A 19088-nucleotide genomic window follows, 5' to 3' on the forward strand; every position below is an offset into this window, starting at 1 on the left:
AAGCAATTGACATTTCCAATGCTATTAAGGAAGCAGCATATTCACTGGTGAATAGGTCATAATGACGGCTTTTGGACAGCAATATATCTGTCTCGATTTAGTTTAGTTTTCCACAGGAAATGAAGGTGAAATTGTCAGTGATGCTTTAAACCTTCACCCCCCTCCCCCCTCACTCAGAGTTACTCATCTTCAACTGAGGGCAGAGTGGGGAAGGAAAATTAGAAGAAAACTAGGTTCTTTTTCAAATTAAATTCTCTTGTCATTTAGATGATTATCTAAATAGCATTTTTCAACCATTTATTTGCATTTTTGTGTCTCTCTATTCCCAAATAACCGCTAGTTGGACATTTTATCAGTAAATATTATATTGATGTATATCAACTGTACACAAACTTGCAATATAATCTTTAAACATAACCCCTCTCACTGCTATATTTCTACTAAAAAGTCTATTTTATAAGATGGTAATCATATTCAAGAACATTCTGAATTCAAAAGAAAATTTTTAAGGCATTCGCCATCAGACAAACCCGAATTTTCATTCCACTTGAATTCAACCTTTCAAGTATACCTTAAATGTAATTCTGTGCCATAGAGCCAAAACAAATTATTACATTACTTTGACATATCAGGTCAACTTTAATATATACCACACAAGCTATGACAGATTCCCTCCTACTGCGTTCTTTTTAAAATTGTCCTTTTTTATGCCCCAAGGTGGAAAATAAAGTTATGAATCACTGGCACCAGAAATAGACATCCGTCTGGAGCCAGGCAGGTTTTTTTTTTCAGGACGTGATCGCGGATTACCCAACCATAATGAAGAATAACGAAGAAATAATTAGTGGATGTAATTTCCTTCCTCTTCTGCCTCATCTCATCTCATGAGAAATAAAAACAATTTAATGTTCATGGTCTGGTTTATAATTAGTTCTACAGAATGTGAAGATGGAGTTTTCAGGTTTTGACCATTAGGAATTTCAAAGCTATCAACAATATATGAGGTGAATGGTATTTCAAAATGATAGGAAAATATTTGTAGGGTTTAATAGTACTCCAAGTTAAACAATTTATATTAATTATCTCTCCTAAAAACCTCTTAAATCTAAAAAAAAGGAAGTGATAATCATCAACAATAAAACTTTCCAAAAGTTTTGAAGATTTAAAGAGAAAGACACATTTTCAACATAATTATCCTTATTCTTCAATAATAACCTGGAAACTCACACAGTCAACATCCAGAGATTTTCATTTTTCATCACCCAAGATATAAATATCTGCATGGATCATTTTCACCCAAATGAGCGTGAAGGATAAATCATCTATAAGGAAAAACAGCAGAATCATGGCAAATTTCATCGCTTTCTAAAGATCCAAACCCGGAGGGGCTAATATATTTTGAGTGGGCGACAGGAAGATACCAAAAAAAGCAAAGGATTTTTTTTCTTGAAGAACGTTGCAGGCATTTCATTGAAATAATACTGAATTTACAAGCCAAATTGGTCTCTTAAAAATTTGATATACTTCCAAGTTACTAAATACTTCTTGAATATAAATATGACTCTGATATTATAATCTAATAAACAACACAAATTTTGAATGATAACTTAAACTTATAACTTATTTAGTACAACCTAAAGTTACCATTCAAAATTGAGTTGCTTCAAGAGACACAATAGGAATATCAGTATAGAACAGAATCCTGAAAATATCTCAGCTTAAGGTTCCATTGATAAATTATTCTGTGCGAGAAGACGTGAATTAGCTAAATAATCTATAGAATGCTATTTCTCACAAATTCTAACTCCAAGATTGAAATATTGAGATAAAGGTGAACCCATGAAAATGTGTCTCCATTGGAAAGAAATATTCTTGAGATAATTCTGAAGAGGATAATTTGCTGATCAGAGATAGCAGGGTGTAAGCCATTTCTACATAAATATTGCGACACAGGCTCCATCTGAACGTGATATGCTGCAAAGGTTACGCTAAAATACAATATGCAGGATCAATGGTCATTCAACATTTAGTTCTTATACCTGCAGGCCAGAAGGTAGTCAGAGTAAACTGCCCTCAGAGCAAAAAGGCACTATCTTTCTGTTTAATGACACATTCTGTTTAAAAATGGCAAAGTTCGCCTATTGCATACATACTTTGAACTATTCAAAGCCTGACATGTCAAGCTGATAGTTTAAGTAATGTTCTTCCTACTGTATAGAGGTGGAACTATCAACAATAATTTTGCCTCTCTTTTTTCTTCTGCCCCTCCCTCCTTTTTCATATCCACCACGTAAGTTGAATAAATGATAAAGCAAGCGGTATACGAATACAAAATTTGAATAAAGAATATAAATGAGTTTGAAAAGTCAAAAGAGATTGCTAACAAACTATGTCAATATGTATGTTTCCATTGAATTGCTATTAATCTACACTTTACATTCTACTATCTGTAAGCTTCTATTGGATATCCAAATCATACTATTGTAAAATCATAATGAAATCTATGTCCAATATGCTTCATATGAAAAATATGAAATTTCTAGGATAGACCTTTAGATGTATTGAATATTTCATCAATCAATATCTCCTTCCAGTCCATGAAGTAATAACAAACATCAATCTTAATTACTCCAATGTCAACCCTGCACAATCGATGCAATAAATAACAATGGCCTAATAATTACTTCTACTGGCCAAATAGATTGGATGATCAATAACTTAACATATTTTCATTACGGGTATTGACCCACTGGTCTACATGCAGCAGTTTAAACATACAAGCATGCCTATATGAAATGGTAGATGGATACAGTTAAATAGTAAATGATATGGTGAGACAAACATAATTTTGTATGTTTGGTATTAAAAAATTCATCTTCACCAAAACATTATACCTATGGAGTGGAAAGATGTGCAAATGTGTCAAATGAGACGGAACTTACTACACTTGTACATGTATGTAGCCTACATATCTGTTATTTCGTTTTTAAAATGATGTGGTTGGTAAACATTTGTTGAGAATTAATAAAGCATAATGAATTTGGTTCTGTGTTATATTATTCCTATATATTAGTTTAACATAACAAAAATAGTTCCCAAATTTAGCAGAGAACATCAATATCATTATTTAGCATCATCGCCATCATCATCATCATCATCATCACATTCATCATCAGCAGCAGTAGCAGCACCAACACCACCTCTATCAGACTATCACCATTCTCTCAATCATTGTATCATATTCAGCAAAAATTATTCTTAGTTTGATTGAATGACAGGAAAGCTATCAGTATGTTCATAACCCATGACATGATTTCCTCACAGTTTATATCAAACACTACATACCATATCAGCATTGGTCCTGGAGGTCCTCGACCCCGGTAGCATGGACATGATGTTGGGCGTGGTCTCCTGGAAGAATTCCCTTGCCTCCTTCTCCTTCTGCTCCTTGTGGGAGGAGCCCACCTTCCTCAGCGAAAACATGGCGGAGAAGTTCATTTGAAATATCTTCTCCGAAAACACTTGATAGAATGGAATAATTTGTTCACAGCGTTGAACGAAAAGTTATGAAGCTGATGCAATAGCATTCATTTTAAGTCAGTTGGGGAAAGTTCTCCGGATACATCAACAAACTTTGTCTTCATATACAATGTCTCAAGTTAATATGAAGCTGTAATATAGAAGCATAAATGCATTGTCTATCACAGTTTAGACAGTTTCTCAAAACTTGTCACTCGAAGCATGAAACTAAAAGTTGAGAAGGATGCTAAATATACATTCACAGCAGCATTTGTCCTTCAATGAGTAACTTGATCAAATAAAAATGGTTGAATCTTGTTGAGAAACAAGCACCATTCTCAAAGTTTGGTGATGATATCCCGTAAAGACAGTTTGTTTCTTCTGCAACTGCACAGCAGGATAGGAAACCAAAGTTCCACTAGTTTCCTTCAAATTAAATTCACCCTTTTGACAGCTATGAAATGTTGAGGCATTACATTAACACAGTTTCTCCACTGACTGAAATAGACTGAAATCTGAAAAATGTACTGTTTATTTGCCACACAGTTAAAAAGTCACAGATAGCATAAGAGCTTTTTTTTAAATGCCGGTTGGTTCAAGTCTGTTTGAAGCTTTCCAATTCTGATAGCAAAGAAAAGTGAAAGTGTATACACAATATAAAGATCATAATCAGGAAATATGAATTCTGATGTAACATTTGCTGGTTGTGATAAATCACATTCAAGTACTTCCTCTTTCGGGAACACTCAAGATATCAAATAGTGATTAAGATTATTCTACAATTATAACCCCACCCATATAATTGAGATTCAGATGACACAAATTATAATTTATTGTTATTCAAGGATGAAGGGTTTTTAGAATCAACTACATTTTCTTGCATGATTTATCAATTCCTTAATTGTTGTTCACAAGAAAATAAAGAAATGGATTCATAATCTACATCATACAAATGATCTGGTCATCTGTTCCATACAAATTAACCCCATCTTGAGAGGGAAAGAACACCTGACAACTATAGCATGCTTGATCAAAGAAATGGAACTGAACATGATTCAAATCAAGATCAAACCTTTAAGAAAGAAATAAATACCATTCAGATGCTTTATGATGCAAATGAAATACAGGAAATTATATATTACAATAATTAAACAAGAGCAATAAAGTAATTGCAGGTATTTGGATATCCTTAAGGTGATTCCTCTATTATTAGGGTTTATCATATCATTTACACCATAATCAATTCAATAGAAGACCCAGTATCAAATGACTCATACCACTAACTATAGAACAAAATAATGACAAGAACTGTAGCGTCAAAAAATTGAAGAATTCATACTTTCTGGATTCAAAATGATGATAAATACAATAAAGCCAAACTTGGAAGAACAAAAATACTGAAATCCATAATGCAAGTGCACAGCTAAACTTTTGCACCTCCCTCTGTTGAGAGTTTGATGTCCACGAAAACACAGATCCTGCGATTCCAGGCCTCTCCACGGCTGTTACCCACAACAAGACAGCACGTCAATAGCTCGTAGACTCCATGGAGTCAAACTTGTTACATCTTGCATAAGATGAGATCGCTTTTCCTTCGCAAGAGATGGAGGCTAACGTGAAAGGAGATACATGTCTGCTGTCCTCTTTCTCAAGGACCATGCTATGGAAAGGACGGTCACTGATGCATAATTGTTTGAAATGTCAGGGGCAGGCTTGATTATGCTAACGATTATCTTAACACATTCAAGCTGTGGGAAAGACATTCTGTCACTGACACCAATTAGCAATATATTATTCAGATTCAAACAGATTTTCAACAATTTTCAAGTGGCTGTCAGTAATGATTTTTTTTTAATCAAAACATAATTTCAAATGTCTAAGAAACAAGTGGAACGCCTCCGGCAAACACGCCTGCATAATGTGTTGCAATATAGCAACAGTGCTGACATTGACAATTATTGATAATTATTCACAAAAACACCATTCATATGGTAATGATATACTACGTTCATCGACCCTAAATGACCTTAGACCTACATGTATCATGTGACCTAAAACTTGTGCAAGATGATCAATGATACTTGATTACCCCTTTGTCCACATTTCATGAATGAGATTCATAAACTTTAAAAAGTTATGATTGCAATTGAACAAATACCCCAACAGAGCCAAAAAAAATCATAGACCTTAAATAATCTTTAACAGAGTTCTTGTGACCTGAGTCTCATGCAGGAAATTCACCTATACTCGATAGCTCTTATGCCCATGTCTGCTTTCAAGTACTTACAAAGGCTAAAGAATATCAGTTTCCACTGTTTTTTTTTCTGGTTTGACATAATATGAGAGAAAGTAGTGATTATCCAAAGATATGGAAATTTAGAGGGTCTACTGATATTTACTTATTTCATTTCCAAAACAACCACTTGCCCGATCGGGCAATTGATTTTGAGAAGTGCTTGCCTGCACGTCATTTTCACTTGCCCTGTCACTTGCCCTGTCACTTGCCCTGGGCAAGCAGGTTTGTCGCGCCCTGCCTTAGCTAGAAAAGAATATTGAAATATCGAGAAGATATTTTAGTCTATGCACTCTCCCTGAAACACTGGACATAGGTGAGTAGATCATTGCGAGCTTCTGTTGTATTGCTCCTTCTAAAGCCCCCAGGCACCGTTTTCCTTACCGAGGAGATAATTTGGTGATGTCTCTTGGTTTAAACTGTCAAAACAGGTCACGACATATCAGGTCCCTAATTATCTTCCAAACAATTCCCTGATGATCTGGACTGTCAGAGGGAAGCGTTAACAACTATGGCGATGATTTGAAGAATGCAGATACCGCAAGATCTCTTGGAGTAAACAATACATCAAATACGACAGAAGAATTAACCAATATTTATTTCAATTCAACGACCATCTCACAGCAGAACAATGCATAAAATTAGAAATCCATGACAAGTGCAGAACTAGAAGATCCACTGCGACTGTCTAACAAGAGTTAACATACTCCTTTTGATAGAGAAAAAACCCAGCAAACAAGTCAAACATTGATCCGCAATAAAGCCGAGTAATATCTGAATTACCGGATGTCCACCATGGTATTTAGGGCTGACATGAATTTGCATTTCAATCTCTCGTCTTTGACCACTGGCTGAGCCGCGGCTAGGAGCACTGGCTCTATCCGCCTTACCTCAGAAGAGCTTAAACCTACCCATCCAATAATTGAAACCAGAGCTTACACTGCATCCGCCTTCATGCCTGACGTCACTGCTGGATGAAAATTTCTGATGGAAATCGCCCAAAGACGACCGGGATGCATTCCATGCAAGGACAAATCAAATAATTCTGCAGGCAATGATGAATTTTCAGTAGTTTACGTATTTTTCCAAATTGCACCAAACTACATCCTGCCACCTATAAACAAAAAATATCTAGAATGGAACCACATTAGGGGAAAGAGGAGGTGCACAAATATGATAACCGGTACATTCAGGACTTAATTCTGTATTACCAGCATTTCATTATCCTTGCTTTTGATTTAATGAAAGACCAAAAGATCCAAAATAAAAGATAATTTAGGGTGAACAACATTCAGGATGTGGCTACTTGTTTGACTTTTCTTATTCTCTTCAGAAATAAAAGCAAAAATAGGTTAGGTTTCTTGGCATAAACAGATTCAACAATGACATGGATCCTATCGAACTCTGGAGATTGCAAGTTTGTTAGGGTTTTGAGTTGCAGTGTTTATTAAATAAATTCTTCTAATTCAGTGCTTCTGCAAAGTTCAGTGTTCATTATTGTGCTGAGGAGTGATCAGTTTTATATTTTTCTTTAAGGCAAGTTCCCACACAGTCTATTCCTACGTAGTCTTCAAAAAATAATTGTGATTATCTTAAACTTTTTAGAAATGCATATAATACAAATGAAATCTAGCAAAATACAATTTTAAGAAGTTGCATTTATAAAGTGGAGACAATCGGCACATTTTTTTTGAGAAAGTCTTGGAAGGTTAATGATTTGATTCAAGTCATATAGGAACAAAATAAATATACTACAATTGAAAATAAAGTCAATTTTTTTAATGACTATTATCATCATTAATCTACTTTTATTGCAACTTTATACTGACTGTAATGGGGAAAAAAGCATCCCTCATGTAGCCTACACTTCAGTTTGAAAATGTGTCAATAATGGAATAACAAATTTTAAAATGAACACCTGTAAAAACAGTCTCACAGAGAAAATAAGAAAGAAGAATTTTCCTGGATTTAAGATGCAGGGATGTTTGTCACATAGATCTCAAAGTGTATCACAAGTGGAATACAAGTAGGAGAAAATACTTCAAATCTGCGTCAAATTGAGATTCAAGCCCGGAATTAAACGCTAAGCATCCAAAGATTATGGTGTATTTTCAGCAGCACTTATGGGATAGACTTGAACTTGGGCTCGAGATGAGGAAAGGCTTTAGGTAAATACGGTCTTGTGATTTGTTGCTTTGAAGAATCTTACGTTTCATCATGAAAAATGTAAAGGGGAAGAGATTACTGTATGCAATCCCCAGGGCATGAAACTTCATCGTAATCACATTATATTGCTTGAAGAAGGAAACAGACAAAGATATAAGATGGGGAGTGGGGGATAGACACTTTTAAATAATTCTTCCAATTACAAGTATTCAATTCAAATTAGTCTGCATAACAGGCTCCTATTAACAGCAATTGTCATATCATGAATTATGGTATAGCTTTAGTATGAATAGTGCTATAAAGGTTTCCCTTGGGATTTGTTCTCATAAATTTTGATAGAAGCATTAACTAATGGCAAAGATATATGTACATTTTTGTTTCAGTGTATCATGCTCAAAATTCATAGACTCAGGCATTTATATTATATTGTCAATTAAGAATACAATGAACCCTGTAATGATGCATAATTCAAATATATGCTCACTATAAAGAGGATAATGAGGGTGGGAGAGAGGGAAAGAGAGAGAGGGGGGGAGAGAGATAGAAAGGGTTGACAGACAGATAGGAAGGGGAAATGACAGAGAGAGAGAGAGAGAGGGGGGGGGGGATAGTCAGGAAGGATGAGAAGAAGGAAATCCAAGACGAAGGAAGAAATCTAGGATGAGCTGGCTTTCAGACTGACTCAACAAGATTTACAGTCCTTCAAAAATTATTCTACCTGGAATAAACAATCCAAGTGCATTGGAACATTTTCTCTCTTTTTCTTGAAGTTTAGAAGAGCAGATTTTATCTTTCTTAATGAAAAATAAGGATTTTGCAGAATAAATAATAAAGATAACAGCATTATGAATGAAAACAAGCTCGTGTGTACAAGAGCAGGATGGAAGATATAATTGCCCCAGACTACTGAGCAGCATGGGGGCTAATAGAAACATGATTCACTTCAATTCCTATAACCCTCTTGTCCTTATTTAATCCATGTCAATTTTATGCTACTTTTACTTGGGCAGATACAGAACATGACGTCTGCCGGGTCCTTGACTTTTTAAGACAACGGTCCTCGCTCTGATAAACCGAAAAGTAGAGGGAGGTTGAGTGAGCCACCCTTGAATCAATCTTGATGCACTATCAATTAATTGAATAGGGGGTTTTCTAAACTGTAGAGGGATGATGATCAGAGTTACGTGAACTTGACCTCGTATGGATTTGGTTTATAAAAGATTCAAATCGGCCGAGGAAGTGGTGACGTGACTGATTAACAGAACGCAAAGCCAAGGTGACATAGCTGGAAGGAACTTCTAATGACAGACACACACTTGCGTAACATCGAAAGCCTAGAATGAGCTACCAGTAATTACCTTTATTTCACCGTTTTTGAATTTCAAATGCAAAACACTTATAGACGTTAGTTGCCCCAGGAATTTGTGCACTCATTTTTTATTTTGTTAAGATAAAAAAAAGAAAGTATTACCCCTGCCAAACAAACCATGAGGAGTGACACTTGTTGATTAAAGTTAATTCAAATATAAGAGCCCTTTTAAGATTTTTCTTTAATATAAAAAAGTTTAACAAATTAAAAATGACAAGAAAGCATATGATTCAATGTGAAGAATATTTGTTTTAAGTTGTTTTCTTATTCAAATATGACATTTCTATTGACTGTGGATCAAATTGCATGGTAAAAATAACTATAAACAGCAAAGTTTATTGATAATGCCTGGAGCAAAAACAAAATAGTCACCAGTGAGTGCAGAATTGTCTTGCTCCTTGAAATAAAAGGCACGTCGACCTAAAAACAACACCTTCAATTGATTGTCATTGAAGACAGTGGACTTAGTCAAATCAATAATAATTCAAGAAGCACCATGGATTTCTGGATAAGATTTCCTTTCGAATTTGTGTTCGTTGATGAACAAGAAGAGTAAACTTACAGGTGTACAGAAAAAGAAAGTACCATGTCCAGCTATAGAGGGAGGGGCACGGGTCTCAGCCCAATCTGACAAAGGCAATGACCTTCCATAGAGTGCATTAGTAGAGAGACTCCTATGGATTAATACAATGTAGAAGTACAGCACTCTTCTGGCATACAAGTATAGATGATATTTAAGGCCTACATCAACATGTACCTGTTACCATTCTGAAAAGGTAGCTGTTTCTTATCCTGTGCATGCAGTATTCACACTAAAAATATCTCATTTCAATACATGCATACAAATTCATGATCACTATTCAATAATACTCCGAATGAGAAATGGATTTCCTACGAGAAATAAAATTCCTCAGAAAACAGCTCGCAATATTCATTTTAATATCTTTTAATAATTTTTCCCCATTTTCCAATACAACTTTCTTAATGCATTTTTCCCCTCGCTAGATTAAACATTTTGAATCATCATAGAAACCATTTGCAATAATGCTGTTAAAAAAAATGTCCAGTGGGCTTTCCATCATGCACCCAAACAGGGAAATGATGGAAATGAAAAAAAAAAAAACGTTTCTCTCAATCATGAGTACAAAATAAAATAGTAATAATCATTTGTCAAAAGTATGTGGGGATGTCTTTTAATTGCTTTCTAGGTGAATTATTACCACTATCTTAGCTCAAGCATATACCACAGCACTTTGTGACTTCAAGATAAGATCTTCTGCAGATATGAATTCACTGGTCTCCCTGGTGCAAGAAGGACATTCACAGTATAAAGCTGAGCATCCTTTTTGTATTGACAGATGGGTTTGTGGTATTAACGCACAGTAAATATCAGCCTTCCAATAATGATCTGTATTGGCTCTACACTTTCCTGTAATCAATTACCAATTTATTTGCAGCTGCACAAGGAAAACTTGATTAAGAAGCAATAAAAATTATCCTCACTTGACTAAACTCAATGGTCTTGCAGATTCTGAAGTCCAAATATGTGGGGTACAACACCAATAGGTGAACATTAGACATTAAAAATCAGCAACAAAGAAGAATTTATAGCAAATAAAATTGCACGACCAATATAGATTTCTAATGCAATAAGATCTCTTCTTTGATATGATCTTCACCATACATTATTTTTTTACTTCATAAGTAAAATTCAAAAGAAAAGGAAATATAAACCATTTTTACTGACTGAAATGATGGTACAAACATATTAAAATCTACTCACTGCATATATGCTGACCAATCTAATCCAGAAAAAAAATCCACAAATAATCAGTAATCAATACCTGTTTGCATCATCAAAGGCATATTAAGCATACAATACCCATATCAATATTTAAACAAAAACTCTCTGAATAGATCCAATGGAACAAAATTTTGCATAGAATAAAACAGCCTGAAAGAGGACCTTCTACAGTAGTAAACAAGAGTGACATCCTGCACTAGCAAATACCTAATGGAATAGAAATAAATATGGCCATCCATTCATATTTGCAGCAAAACATACACATACCATGGATCATGCACATACCAAGTATAACACTTTCCTGGATTATCCAGCTTTATAGTAAATCAAGAAGATGAAAAATCAACCTGCTGCAGCGATGGAATCTCTTCAAAAAATGATGAATATACGATTATGATTAATAAACCACTTGAATGGGTGGGCGATATATCATTCAGTGATAACTCTTCCAAATGATTATTGAATAAACATTGACCAAAGGTGACTGGATAATGGAAGGAAAAATTGATTCTTTCCTGTGGTAAATGCCAAATCAATTAAAAATCAAAAACTGGCTTAATACTCTGATTGTCTTTTTATTGAGCACAATCACAGGCATGATTCATAATCATTCCTAATCCATTATAACAAGTAACAGACGAACATCTGTAAACTTCAATTGACACTCAGCTCACAAGTGAAAAAAAGAGAGATTGTCTCCTAATGAACACATCACAGATGAAATCCTCTATCATTATTGATCCAATGAATAACAAGTAGCAGGTGACTGCAATCCGCTATTGAACAAACTTCCCTGAATTTGAGTTTTGGCAAGGGAATCCATGACAGATACTCACTTTCTCAATGACAATTCAGGTTTATGTCTCCCACTCACAGTCCGAACAGGTTTTGAAAGTCACGACAAAGAAGAGCGCTGGGATATACCCCCGATGATCAGACTCTCAATTTGTATCTCTGAGCGATGAACTATCATAACGCAATTATCCCGGCGTGATACAGGATCTCGTCAAGCCACGGATGGGAAATGCTACTTAATGCCATGCAACCTGAATCGATGACTGCCTGCGCTGGCAACTGTGTTGACCATTTCATAGGCGATGCAGTTCCTGTCAGGGAACATGCAGGTTAAGAGGATTGTGGGGGTGGGGCTGGTGCAGAAAGGAGAGGCAGAAAGAAATGGCAGAGGGAGGGGTGAATGGGGGGGGGTGGATGTGGAGTCTAGGGGAAAGGCTGTTCATGGTGTGGTAGGGAGGTATTAAAACAGGGGTGGGGAAAGATATTACATTATATTGGGAATGGTTAAAATTGGAAGGACTGAGGGTAAGGTTGATGGAGAATGGGATAAAGAGTTAGAGGATGAGCTTTCAATATTGAGGGGGTGAAATGAAGGTTGACAGTTAAGATAGAGGTGGGGTGTTTGAAGGGGTAGTTGTAGAGAAAAATGATGTAAGAGGGATGGACTCACCAAGGTGAACATAGGGAAGGGTGCTTGGACTACATAAAACCAGACAAAAAAAATAATTAAAATAGACATAAAATAGAGACTTTATGTACTTTACCTATATCTCTACATAATGTACTACAGAAATAAAAAGTTCTGGTGAAATCTTTACAGCATTTGTACACACAATTGGCGGAAAGCTGTGCAGTTTCTTTTTTTATTTTAAAACTGACTCTGATGCAAGTTTCTTATCTGGCCTTTGTTACAACACAATTTGTCTATCTGGTCTGAAGATTGTGTTTTAAATCTTTTTTGGGGGGGAGGGGTGGGGGTTGGGGGTATTTTGATTGTGACAGTGACTTCAGCATTATTCAATTATTGGTCTGGAGGATATCCAAACAAGCTTTGTAAGATTCTTCAACATCTTAACACCTGCTATTTATTGGCAACTCTGGAGGAATGCACTTGTGAAGCATTGAACAATGACACTGAAAGGTAACCAGACATGAATATCTCTCAGAATATGTAGTATTTGGATCTGATTTTGATAGTATGATTTTGATGATATTTAAATATCATTCATATTTCTATGTATTATTCAAGTTATAATAATATTTGTAATATACTGTTCTTGAATTATGATTATACATGAGAATATGTCTGTGCTCCCTTTGAAAATGCACCCCCTCCCCAAAAAATGCCAATTGTATTACTTTAAACATCATATAACTCCTACCAGATGATATATGTTCTGAACTAAGAGTAATAAAATTTTACTTTTACTTTAGAGAAGCCAGCCTATTCACACATCATTTTGCTTAGCTCACACAATCATGGTTCTTGACTCTTTCAACAGACTGGGACAGGAAAAAGAATTTTGTTTTCAATAGACCCAAGAGCAAGAAGGCAGGAAGGAAGTTACCAAGGAAACGCTGACCTGGGATAGTTCCTCCTCCTCATCACCATATAATAAAATAATATTACATACTCCATCAGCTTAATATGAAAGTTAAAAAATATTAATAATCTCTTCACATAAACATCTTAGCATTATCGGCAGCAGACATCTCACTTAGACTGAAAGTACTTGTGAACAATGTAATTTTATACTTGTAAAGTTCCTGAACAGGGCATGGTTCACATTTTTATAAAAATGACATTAGGGTGAAATTACTCATTCACATACTACAAAAACTTGTGCTTAGTGATTCAAGTCTATCATGTTTCAAAGAAAATGCTTAGCTATTTATTCAATTTAAAATTTTGATTTCTTAAAATATTTACAAAAAAACACATTTCATTTTTAAAATGAAAACTTAAAAAAAATAATAATAAAAAAAGAAAAAAAATAGGTAACTTAAAATCACAATATTCCATATGAATGATTCTTCATATTATGACACACATTATTTTCATTCCTCAAACAGAGGCCCAAATTTTTCATTAAAAAACCCCACAAAGATAAAAATTTATGAACAACCATTTACAAGCCATTTGATCGAGCATATTTAAACATACATTTTTTCATACTGTCATCATTGGTTTTTCAACCTTCACTGAGGAATCTGATTACAGATAATTCACCAAACAAATTCATCAAATGAATTTACTTTAAACGAAGCAGCTGACAGAATTTTTATTACCCGTTGGTTCCATGCCAGGTAAAAGTTTCTCTTCATAATTCCTCAAACTCAATATTAAGCCTGACATGGAATGATGATTAATAAGCCGAGTATAGTGTGGGCCTAGTGTATAGCCTAGAGGTTAATGGGGGTCTTACATTCGATTTCAAGGCAGGTGTTTCCCAATGCCCTTGATCTTTCCTGGGGATACCAGGGCTAAGCGTGTTGATATACAGGGGGTGACCTGGTCGATAATACAATGATGCATGCCTGGAAATTTACAAAAGCATGAAATGATGAAATATGATTACTGTGTATTCTCTCATTGCCTTGCATCCCTCCCCACGCATTACCCTTCCCCTCTCTGATTCACTGTTATTTTATAACTGTCTCATGATTTTCTACAGAAAAAACACAATTGTATCATAGTTTTGACCAATGTAATACAAAGAGAATGATTTGCTACATATTTTCACTGTGTATCTAAATTCACACTTTCGTATACTCTTAACTCAAAATTATGAATGAACATACTAGCCTACATCGTGAACTGAAATTGCTTTAATTTAAATGAAATAATATCGGTAAATTGTAACACTGAGCAAGTTTGGAAAATCCCTTCCATTCTTGGATAAACTTGAAGATGTTGATAGAAGGGAAAATAAAATCAATCAGATTTATCACCTGGATGGAAGTCACACAACATGAATGATTCACATAACATGGCAAGTGATCTCTCTAAACGGCTAGGCTGCATGGGATCTTACTGATATACCTCAAATCCTCTTGCTCACTTCAAATCAAAGGAGTCATTCAACTTTTTTTTACTCAACAGGGTTTAATACAATTTGTCCACAAAAATAGCATGAAATTACAGTAATATCTTACAAAAGTTTATTCGACAGCCTATAGAAGTAACAAATGATTGTTAAAATCTATCAAAATCCCTATCCAAAGCTACATTGGTTGAGTTTATTCAGTGTTGCCTCTTTCACCCATCTAAAGATGCCTTGACGGGATATCTCTTTTTGATAGTGGTATGTCTAATCATGGTCTAATGGACAACATGCAAGGGAGAAAATGGTTTGATAAAGTATGTTTACACCAAAATCTTAAAGATCTTAGAAAGGAAACTTCCCTTCTTGTACCTGTAAAAAATGACAATAAAAAACAAGGGAGAGGGCTTTGTCATACCGCAGATTCACTTGAAAGAAAAAAAGAAGAAAATCACACAAAAGATGGTGGCTGTTTTACCTCTAAATCCACAAAAGGAGAGACACCTTTGTGGTAAGAGTATAAATGACTGTAAAAACTGGGTTAGGCAATTGTACCCCTTGAAGACACCCCTCAACCCTCTTACGGAGTATGTCTAAGGATGATACAACAGGATAGCACCCCTTTCAACCCCCTCAAAAGGAAAGCTACTTCTGATATCAAAAGAAAAGGAGATAGGGGTTTCTCCTTACCCAGGGTAGTTCAAATTGATAAGAACTAAATCAGATGAGACAGTTCTCTATTGTCAATGATTAATCATCAGACCATCAAAAAGACAATTGGTGCTTTGTCCTATAGTTGCCCTGGCAACCATAGAAGAGTCATAGACAGATTGGCTGGCATCATGACTCAATAGGACATAAATTTGTGTTTGCTTCACTTCTAGAGAGAGTTGAATCACTCATAGTTGGAACAAGAAATCACCCATTCCAATTGGCTCTTGTGGTTATGGAAATTAAATGATTTCTGGCAGAAGTTATAAAGCGTCTGCTACATGTAATCGGTCTGCTTGCAAATATTTGGAAATCAAAACCAGTTACCTTCAGTGTTTTTTTGTGTTCATGACATGCAGGCATATTGTTGGTCATATCCTCCCCAAGTTTACAGTGTCTCCTATTTTCTCATGAGACTTCAAATTAACCAAGAGGTACATATTTTCTCATTTTGAATGTAAACAATGCATTTAGATTTCATTTCAGATATCATAAATAGGCCTGAGACTTTCGGGTTTTTTTCTCTTCGGGTACCCATGGTAATTTTCGGGCGGGTACCCGAAAATCATGTCACTCGAAATATGACTGGTGGAAAAACCCCATTGGTGACGTCATCAAGCCAATGCGATGCAGGTCAATTTATGAATGAAAATATAGTAAGCATGCGCATTGCAAGCCCAGCCCCACGCAGTATTCCGTCAAAACAAGTCTGCAATACTCTGTCACCTCGTACCAAAATCGACCTAGAATTCCACTTTTCTATATTTTATATGAATTATAAAAGGTATTCTCAGAGGATCTGTTTTCTCACCGATACCGCACAGGTAAGCAAATATTTACTACTTCTTGCTTTTCCGTCAAAATCGTACGAAGTAGCGTCGATATTACATCGTGTTCGTGAGTTTGTAGAATCTATCGCTACGTGAACAAAGTCAATTGATTTCCGGGTTTCGGAGCGTCAAATGCGCCAGCCAATCACGATCGTGTTACCATTTTCGGTTTATGATGAACTGAAAATGGTATCAAGAACGTGATTGGCTGGCGCCTCGTATGCTCCGAAACCCGGAGCATATTGACTTTGTTCACGTAGCGATAGATTCTACGAACTCACAAACACGATGCAACATCGACGCTACTTCGTAAGATTTTGACGGAAAAGCAAGAAGTAATAAAATTTGCTTACCTGTGCGGTATCGGTGAGAAAACAGATCCTCTGAGAAAACCTTTTATAATTCATATAAAATATAGAAAAGTGGAATTCTAGGTCGATTTTGGTACGAGGTGACAGAGTATTGCAGACTTGTTTTGACGGAATACTGCGTGGGGCTGGGCTTGCAATGCGCATGCTTACTATATTTTCATTCATAAATTGGCTTGCGTCGCAGTGGCTGGATGACGTCACTGCGCTGCAAAAGAAACATGGCGACGATTGAACGATCTCAGTCACATCATCATCACTTGAAAAACTAGTATGGATATTTCGAGGGTAATTGGTGAGATTCAAAATGAGACTTGTGTACTTTTGTGATGAGTTTACAATCATGTCTTACACTACGCAATACAAATCAAATGTACGTTACACTGGTGAGCAATTTTCGGGTATCGGGTATTGATTTTTCTACCCGGGTACCCGAGGCTTCCGGGCGGGACCCGGGTACCCGGGTTTTAGTCCCAGCCCTAATCATGAATACAGTATAACTTTTGGGGCAAAGATCACATCCAGTCCTGTATAATGAGGTTCTAGTTTCAAATATCATTGCAACATTTCAATCACAAGCATAGCTTTCATTATGTTCAGAATTAAACAAAAATATCTATGTACATGCATGAGCTTTACCACTATATGCAAAACAAACATACATGTAAGTGATTAAATTTTTTTAGTCCCTACTCAATGATAGACAAACCATGGCCCAAAATAGTTTGTATTTCATTTCTTGTATATGAAAGGCTATTCACCGAGTCGAGATTAATGAAACAAAATGTATACTGTGAAAAGTGCTGGAGTCTGACAAATATGACGAAGAGGAACTATCAATTTCATTATGCTTCACACAGACAGGTCAAACATCAACAGGAAGATGCCTAGAAAAACAATCCAATTTGAAGTAATAGGAGATGACATTGAATGGCTTACATCATAAAGACAGTCTATGTCCAAGACAGTCTCGGAAGATATGTTGAGGCAGTGGCAGAGACACTGATACATCTCATATCTTGGTCTTGATAAACATGTATGTTGCAAATTGTCTTGCCTTGAACTTGAAAATTACAACTAAGCCTGGCTTGATAAAATTCGAAGACAGATTTCCAATGAACACCTCATAGGCCTGCTTGAAACTTAAATTTGGTCTCAAATATTTGTGTGTAATTTGGACAGTGATGAATCAGTGTTTCTGATAAGATACACCACTCATTAAATGTGGAAATTAAGGTAATGCCTTAAAATTTAAGATTTGGTAGAATTTAAAACTCTATGAGTTTGATTTGCTGAATCCAGGCATACTGATTTTATGAAAAGTAAACATTTTGAAAGTTAAATTCCCCTTTCATTAATTAAATGATGAAATTCATACAATTTGCTATAATCCATCATTAAAACACTCTTAATGGGCTGTTTGTGTGTAACAAATGTGGTTTCACTAAAAGTTTAACCTGTTGGAACAAGAAACTGACAAAACTAATAGATGATTGGTGAATAAAACTAATCTAGTTAAAGATAGGATCTTGATTTCACTAACTCCTCTTGTAATGAAATTCACATCAATGTCCTTCACATGTTTTTTAAAATTGTTAATCATTTCAATCATTTTTTTATTTGGTCGCTCTGGTCCTACATTTTATTATATTAGCACTCTTGTTTCCATGTAAACCTTTTAAACCAAATGCCCCACAGAATGCATTGATTGCACAACTAATCTCCCCCAATAAAAAAAAACTGTATTGATCTTGGCAACAATACTCTGAAATTGAAGACGATGATTTCTCTACTCCTCCTCAATCTGTAAAGTTCTGCAAAGAATCACGAGACTGAAATGAAAATCATAAACGTGTCGAATTTCAACATCCATGGAAATTCAATAATACCACCAGCATCAGTATCAAGCCTTTTGAACATGAAAGCTGGAGAATGATCTGACCCAAATCTACGCAGCAAGTAACCCTATCATGATGACATTTTCTTACATGAATATGTGCACTTATGATAAAGTCATGTTTTTATTAGAACCTGTAAGACAATATGCTTCATTATCAAGGCAGCAAGCACGCATGTCCATCACGGTTGATTTCCTTCTGGTTGTCAAGAAGCTGCGCCAGCTCAGATGGCACTTAAAACATGAGATAAGAAGTAAATGTATCACACTTAATACTCCCAGTCATTCTGTA

General features: G+C 35.5%; 1 long non-coding RNA gene across 1 annotated transcript; it reads right to left on the reverse strand.

Annotated features, from left to right (window-relative positions):
• Positions 1–4101: 4101 nt before the first annotated feature.
• LOC121411352 lies at positions 4102–12208 on the reverse strand. The gene is made up of 2 exons (XR_005969453.1): positions 11988–12208; positions 4102–4140 (listed from the first exon to the last, which is right to left on the reverse strand). It is a non-coding gene; the product is annotated as an uncharacterized LOC121411352 (long non-coding RNA).
• Positions 12209–19088: the final 6880 nt, after the last annotated feature.

This window comes from Lytechinus variegatus, chromosome 3 (genome assembly GCF_018143015.1).
Source record: "Lytechinus variegatus isolate NC3 chromosome 3, Lvar_3.0, whole genome shotgun sequence".
In the NCBI taxonomy this organism is placed as follows: domain Eukaryota; kingdom Metazoa; phylum Echinodermata; class Echinoidea; order Temnopleuroida; family Toxopneustidae; genus Lytechinus; species Lytechinus variegatus.